Source organism: Helianthus annuus, chromosome 16 (assembly GCF_002127325.2).
Source record: "Helianthus annuus cultivar XRQ/B chromosome 16, HanXRQr2.0-SUNRISE, whole genome shotgun sequence".
NCBI lineage: Eukaryota > Viridiplantae > Streptophyta > Magnoliopsida > Asterales > Asteraceae > Helianthus > Helianthus annuus.
Window position 1 is genome coordinate 73,726,205 of NC_035448.2, and position 8,051 is coordinate 73,734,255.

The window sequence follows — 8,051 nt, forward strand, 5'->3', positions numbered from 1 at the left end:
GCATGACCTATTTCATTACACAATGCACAAACATCATAAATTTTATTAGAAGTTTGTATGTTACCATCATCAACCGCATGCACTTGTGTTCGGGTAACGGCCGGTCGTGCTCTCCTTGAAGCTTGAGCCTTTCTCTTTGAGGTGATCGCCATTTGTTCCAAAAATTCCCAATCCTCATGCTCATAGTTTGTGCCAAATGTCCCATTTGTAATGGACATCAAATCTCGTGCATCTTCGGCACACAACCCTTCATGAAAGGCATTCATTAACTCCCAAAGCTCAATCCCATGGTGTGGACAATTTTTAATCATCATGTTCAAACGCTCGAAAGCTTCATGGAACATTTCGCCTTGTTGTTGTTGAAAGCTCCTCAACCCTTTTCTCGCATCATTGGTCTTTTGGGCGGTATAAAATTCGTCTAAGAATGTTTGTTGCATCTCCGCCCAAGTATAAATAGATGCCGAAGGCAAAGTGTAGAACCACTTCTTTGCCTTGTCCTCCAAAGAAAATTGAAATAATACCAACTTGATATCATCGGCCGAAAATCCTTGACTCCCAAGAGTATTGCAAATTGAGTCATACGCCTCCAAATGGAAATAAGGCTCCTCCGTTGCTAGCCCCTTGTATTTCGGCAAACTTTGTAAAGAATTGGTTCTTACTTCAAAAGTTCTTCCTTGATTGTTATGAGGAATAACCACCGGTGAAGGATTGTGAGTGATCACCGGTCTAAAATGCGCTTCAATACCCCTCGCATTTTCCCTAAGATGCCTCCTTGGCACACCAAATCGACCTCGTGGACGAACTTGACCCATTGGTCTTTGCATGGGCCCTTGTGGTACCATTGGTTGTTGAATTGGCCTTTGAATTTGCGGTTGCACCTGTTGTGGTCGAACTTGTTGTAAAGGAACCGGACGTTGCAATTGTGGCCCTTGTGGCCTTGGCCTAATATGTTGAGGTATGAGTTGTTGTTGTTGTACCCCACCAACATTTGGAATCACTTGTACTTGGCCTTGCATATAACCGTACTCCCCTTGCTCTCCATCACCCCCATAACCGTACCCATCTTCATCAAAACCTTCAAACTCCTCATAACCTTCATCATACCCATCTCCTTGAATTCCCGATGATTGCCCAAATGGAATAGTCGAGTATTGGAAACCTGATTGATTTGGTGGTCGATACGGTGTAGCATGGACAATAGACGAAATTGGTGCCATAGTATGGCTCGAATATGACGGACCCGCACCCGGGAAAAAATGGGATAATGGTGGTATAGTAGTGGAAGGGTTAAATGTGACGGTTGGTTCTTCTTGGGTAGTAATGGGCTGTGTGGTGTTGGTTGGTGTAACATTTTGAAGTATGGTGGGTTCGGTAGTATTTGGTGGAATGGTGGTATTAGGTGAGGGTTGAGTGGATGTTGGTATAAATGATGAGGTGGATTCACCCATAGTGGGTGGTGGTGGTGGTGGTGGATCCATGTATCGAAGTGGTGTAATTGGTGTAATTGGTGTTGTTGGTGAACTACTGATTGTATTTTCTCTTAGCAAAATTCTGTTTGCTCGCAAAGTTCGCTCAATTTCCGGATCAAACGCCAATGGTGATAGCTTGTGAGAGCTCCTAGTACGCATGCACCTGTAAATACCTGCACACTAAACACACCTCGCGTAAACCAGAAAAATAACAAACTCAAAACAAGAACAAAAATAACACACGTTGCGCACTACTCCCCGGCAACGGCGCCAAAATTTGACGTGCTTGTCGTGGTACACGCAAATTTAATCCCAATAACAACTATGTAGATAGCGGTAAGTGGGTATCGAACACAGGGAGTTTGTGGAATATGTGCTATTTCAATTGTTTATCTAAGTTAACTAAATTAAACTAATTGCAAGAGAAAATAAAATTCACGAGTTGGTTTGATTTGTTTGGTTTTAAAAACTAAGATTAATTAACTAATTTGCAAAATGAGAATTTGAGATGTAAACAATTGAGAGACAAATGACTATCTTGAGTATCCGGTTTGTTTCAAATTTTGTGTCAACATTCAACTAGAAAGAACTACATAGACATAGTTCATGCATAACCAATTGAAGTGATGAAAGGGGACTAAGTACTCAGATTCCGAGAACGTGAGGTTATCACCCGATGATCAATCAACCCTTACCCAAACCTAACTATACCCATGATATCTCGATTGCCAACGGCACCAAGAACGTATGGTTTCAAACTAGATTAACATAAAGATCAACAAGTTACTAACAATCAATCATGCATCATAACAATCAATTCAAATGGAAAGGAATTGTTATTCTAGAAATATAAATAAAAGACACAAAAGTTTACCACAACCTTCAACACAAGATAATCATCCAAGAAACTAGCCACTCATGGCTTTAACAAACATGATGCAAGAAATTGAAAAGGAAAAATAGTGTTCACAAGTTTCACCAACAAAAGCTAGATAAAGATTAGTGATAGATAGTTCTAAGATGTTCTCTCCAGCTTCCAAGTCTCCAATTTATGCCCAAATTCGTTCCATACCAGCTTGTAACCGAAACCCATGATGAGTAACCATAAAATATCTTCAAAACATCAATTAATGCGGAAGTTACACTTTTGGGTCAATCGTCGCCGTAAGCTACGCCGCTTACCGTAGCTTACGGCGGTCAGCTAATAGAAACAGTCAACATAGCACCGTAAGGTACGGCCGGCCGCCGTAGCTTACGGTGATCATCACTCTTTTACGCCCCTGCTTTCCTGTCTTACGGCGATGAATTCGGCAATTGTTAAGGTACCGTAGCCTACGGCAGAGGCCGTAGGTTACGGCACTGAGTGGCCTTTTGCTCTTGTTTCCTTCATTTCCCTTGAGTCCTTCACATCTTGATTATGCCAACTTCTAGTATCCATTCAAGCTTCCTAAAACCCGCATCTTGTACACTTTAACACCTGCATCATCATCAACTTGTGATTACCTAATTCACGCAAATAACCGGATAAAATGTAGAATGTGCGTTATGTTAAGCCTTTTAAGGGTTGTCCTACGGACCACCCGTCAGGGTGTCACACCCTGACTTTTGCGGAAGCGTGATTATTGGTGTGACTTTCTTAATACCATAGCAATCAATCATAACAACACTATATGATAAAAACCAGTAGATGTTCATCCATGTATTAAGTTTGAAAATACCACAACATAAATTGTCTGATACGTAGACTCCAAATTTAAATTACAACCCATGCAACATGTTTAAAGAGTTCACGAAGACTCGACAAAAGACTTTACATAAAACCGAGTTTAGAACCATGTATCTCGTCCAGGATTAAGATACATCTCCTAAACCCATGTGACTTTGGTTGACATCTTTTATTAATGACGCAGCTTGAAACATGCAAACACCTGCCAGATCCACTTAGTTCCCTGAAATACATGTAATTTGAAAACATCAACAAAAGTTGAGCGAGTTCATGTGATTGTTCGTGTGTATGAATAAACCTTTAAAGTATGTATGTATGTATATAAGCCCTGGTATGAAGCAATAAGGAAAAACTGATCACCAATGGTTTGCAAGGCCAATGGTATGTGTGAAATGGTGCAGGAAAACTCAAACCTAGCGGATTTTGCCACGACATTAGTATGTGGACATAGTCACCACATGGGCCACCCTGGTCATCATGGGTGTGGGCTCGCTACACCCAAATAGATCTATCACTCATGTCCCTCGGTCCTACGACGAGGATTAATGGCCTTAAGTGTTGTACCCACCACTCACATGATCAACCAGTAACCCGGAATATTTTGCCAAAATATTATTTACCAAAAATATATTTATAAAGGTATTTTCCGGAATATTTTGTAAGTTACATTATTTCGTTCGGTTTCCCATTATTATGTGTGTAACTTATATATTTATTCCTTGAAATTTTTGGTATTATTTTGGATTGTAATTTCTTGGTATTTTTGTTATGTCATATTATTTTAACCCTAAAATAATATAACTATTACACAAAGTATACAAATATTCACACACATGTCTTTAATATATATCTAGCCATTTTTATTTATAAAAATGAACCTCCAATATTTGTATTTTTGTAACAAAAATTTATGGCAAAGTTTATATTGAGAACTCATGGTTAAAATATACTTGTAACTACTTGTTTGAAAATATTTTTCTAAGTGTTTATATTTTTAGAAAATTTTGCCATAGTTTCCCCTAAAAATGGAGGTGTCCATGCTATCAAAGCATATCATTTTCTTTTTAAAATCATCACAAGAAATCAACAATTCAATCAACACTTACCTAGTGCCAAAATTATGTAATTTACACAATAACATGAACTTGAACTTTTTATGAAAACTTGTAGTAACGTGGTAGTGTGTTTAGTAGGTTTAGTTACCCTTTAAAATGTAGCTACTTCTTTAGAAGTTTCATTCTTGAAAGATTTAGGTGTTTACAACTTGTAAACATGTTTTTCAAAAACATTTCTTTTTGAAATCTTCTTGCTTCACAAGTGTTTCTACACTTGTTTTATCACCAAAAATAGTGTATGTTTAAGTAAGAACCAAGATCTACTAAAATCCTATTTTGAACTTGGTTCTTTTTGGAAAACCATTCATAAATCTTAGATCAATATGATTATTAACTCACTTTGATTATTATTTTTCAAGAAATCACGTATTCTTTTCAAGTTCATGATTTAGGGGTGGATGATCTTTCATCCTACAACTTCTTACATTTCTCATCTTGCTAAACTATGTTTCTAATCATGATTTAGCAAGATGCTATGATGATCAACGTCATCTTTACAAACAAATCAATGATCAATAAGCATTCATAACATAAACAACTTAGTTTTATCAAGATTTCATCATATATCAAGCTTATGTTCATGTTTCTTGATTATGTTCTTTAGTGTTCCTCATGATTATAATCACATATCATCTTTTAACCAACTAAATAAGGAGTAAATTCAAGTGACAAGAAGCTTACTACTAGCACAAGGGCTAGGGAAGAACACAAGAAGATGAAGGTGACAAATGTGGTGGATAATAGCAAATGAGAGAGGCCCTTCAATCTCCAAGACCACCAAGATTTCTTGTAGGCCTTCTAGCACCTTTTTGAGTGTATGGAATGGATGAACAAGATTGAATGAAGGTGGTGGTGTGGGGACTTGATCTCGGCCGAGAATGGAGGAGAGGGAGAGAGGATTTTGTGTATGTGTTAATGTGTGAGAGATGAGAGAATTATGAACTTCAAGGTTATACTTATAACCATATTAGGAGTTTATCCAATGGTTAATATGTCCCATAAGTACACAACAAATCCACTAACCAAATCTAAGGAGATCAAGTGAGATCAAGGGTGGGCCACACCCTTGGTGACCGTCCACCATGGGGGGGGGGGGTATAGTGTGACACCTGTGTCACTTCAACCATCAAACAAATACCAAACCAATGAAATATTGTATTTCATACTTGGGATTTGTATAAATATGTGTATCATTTGCACATATCAATTCTTGTTCGATTTCGGGCTCTAAATCGCTTTCTAGAAGGTTATACGCGCACTGATGCGTAAATATAACCAGTTTAATGCAAAAACACTCCATAACGGTGACATAGGCTTAACATACCTTAAATAACCTTTACATAACTTAGAAATAAGTTTCGGAAGGTTTGGTGTGCCGAAATCAAGTTTATTCGCTTATAGGGACTAAATTCGACAAACTGCGAAAGTATGCCGATTCGTACTGTAACGGACATTCCGGAACATGATCATAAGTTAAACATACCCTAAATATCCTTTACATAGCTTAGAAATAGGCTTTGAGGAGTTCGGTGTGCTAAAATAAACTTTTTGGTCATTCAGGGACTAAAAGCGTCAAAAAGTGCATAAGTTTGCATTTTCGCGCATAACTTACGTTCTGAATACATCCGAACATCCAAAAATTTATGTAATCATTAAAATATTATATTTTAGTGATTGGCTTGATAAAAATCCATTCGTCGCGTAATTTGGATCGTTTTTGCGTCCGTTACGACTTCCGTCGTAATTAACCGAATAACGCAACCGTACGGCCAAATGAACCGACATCCGAGATATTTTTTAGCATGTTTTGAGTTCCCTATACTTTAACATCATTTTAGAGCCTTAAAATGAGGCTAACGGGGCTTAAACGTGTCAAAACGCATCAAAAATCAAGTTCGGAGACTCAGGGGCATGTTCTGCCATTTTGCCAGACATTCTGCCAGCAAACCAGGTCCTTACGGACCGTATGGGTATGCTTACGGTCCGTAAGCCTGCACCAGTTCAGCAGAATTGTTTTCCAGCTTGTTCCAGCTGTTTCCCTCTTGTGTAAATGGTTTTTATGATCCTATGGGCTGGTTTAGGGGTTCCCATGGTTTCACAAATCAGTGGGTGCAAGTGTAAGGCTCAGATCGAAGCTCAGGTTTCAGGAAACGATGCTAACGGTTCTATGAAATCTATAAATACCCAACCGATTTGCCTTCAAAACCCACACTTGATCTGATTGCTCTCTAAGTTGAAGTGGTTACACTTCATACCTGAGAATAATCGGATCAAACCTCCATTCTTGGACCTTTTGTAAGTATTCTTTCGTTCTTTTTCGCGTTTTAAGCACGAAAGTCAAACTTTTTTTTACTTTCTGCATTGACCAGTTTATGGTCAACATGAAGTTCGTTTGAACAGGGGCCTGTTCTGCCATTTTGCCAGACATTCTGCCAGCAAACCAGGTCCTTACGGACCGTATGGGTATGCTTACGGTCCGTAAGCCTGCACCAGTTCAGCAGAATTGTTTTCCAGCTTGTTCCAGCTGTTTCCCTCTTGTGTAAATGGTTTTTATGATCCTATGGGCTGGTTTAGGGGTTCCCATGGTTTCACAAATCAGTGGGTGCAAGTGTAAGGCTCAGATCGAAGCTCAGGTTTCAGGAAACGATGCTAACGGTTCTATGAAATCTATAAATACCCAACCGATTTGCCTTCAAAACCCACACTTGATCTGATTGCTCTCTAAGTTGAAGTGGTTACACTTCATACCTGAGAATAATCGGATCAAACCTCCATTCTTGGACCTTTTGTAAGTATTCTTTCGTTCTTTTTCGCGTTTTAAGCACGAAAGTCAAACTTTTTTTTACTTTCTGCATTGACCAGTTTATGGTCAACATGAAGTTCGTTTGAACTTCATAACATGAGCGTAATCACGATGGTTTTAGTCTCTTGTGACTATACCTACTGATTACCACATTATCTAGACATAGTGACGAGTCGTAGTTTCGGCCAGAATGCGTATTCTTACGTATTTTGTAACCAAACTACTTTTAGGTATCAAGACCCTCTGTTTTGATACCAAACCTGTTTTCAAACCTTGTTAAACATGTTTTAACATGTTTAGCTCGTCACTTTAGGTTTAGTGCTTGTTGGACCGTTGTATGACCCTAAATAGTCAGTTAAGGCAGTTCATCTTTGTGTACAAAGGCGGAATCAGTGTAAACAAAGTAACAAAAGCTTTTCCTTTCAATTTCCTTCTCTATTAATGCTTTCTGAGTAAATTTTGACAGCAGTTCGACACCTAGCACATGACTTGATCTCGCTCCAAAAGTTACAAATGAGATCACACATATGGTTTATATAGAACAGCTGATTTCACTCCAGATGACAAAAGCGAAACCCCATGTGATCACCTTTCGGGCGAAATCACCAGGTAACACTTTGGAGCGAAATTAACATATATACACACAGGAGCGAAATTACATTTGATCCTGATTTCGCTTCAAATGACATGAATGTCATTTGGAGCGAAATTACATGCTAAAAACCATTTCTAGATTTCCGTGCTCCAATCTAACCTATCTAGACCTAAGACTCGATACAGACGTAGTTAACAGACATTCAGTGCACCAACAGACTCCCCCTTGGATGTTGACGAAGTCTTCCGCTTTGAGTCTTCAGTCTTGGTCTTTTCCAACTCTGTCTTCATATCGTAAAAACTCTATCTTCACAGGTTCAGGTTCTTGACCTAGCTCCATCTTC

The 8,051-nt window shown here is 38.7% G+C and overlaps 1 non-coding gene across 1 annotated transcript; it reads left to right on the forward strand.

Annotated features, from left to right (window-relative positions):
• Window positions 1-282: 282 nt before the first annotated feature.
• LOC118488708 lies at window positions 283-388 on the forward strand. The gene has a single exon (XR_004885252.1). It is a non-coding gene; the product is annotated as a small nucleolar RNA R71 (small nucleolar RNA).
• The last annotated feature ends 7,663 nt before the right edge of the window (window positions 389-8,051 follow it).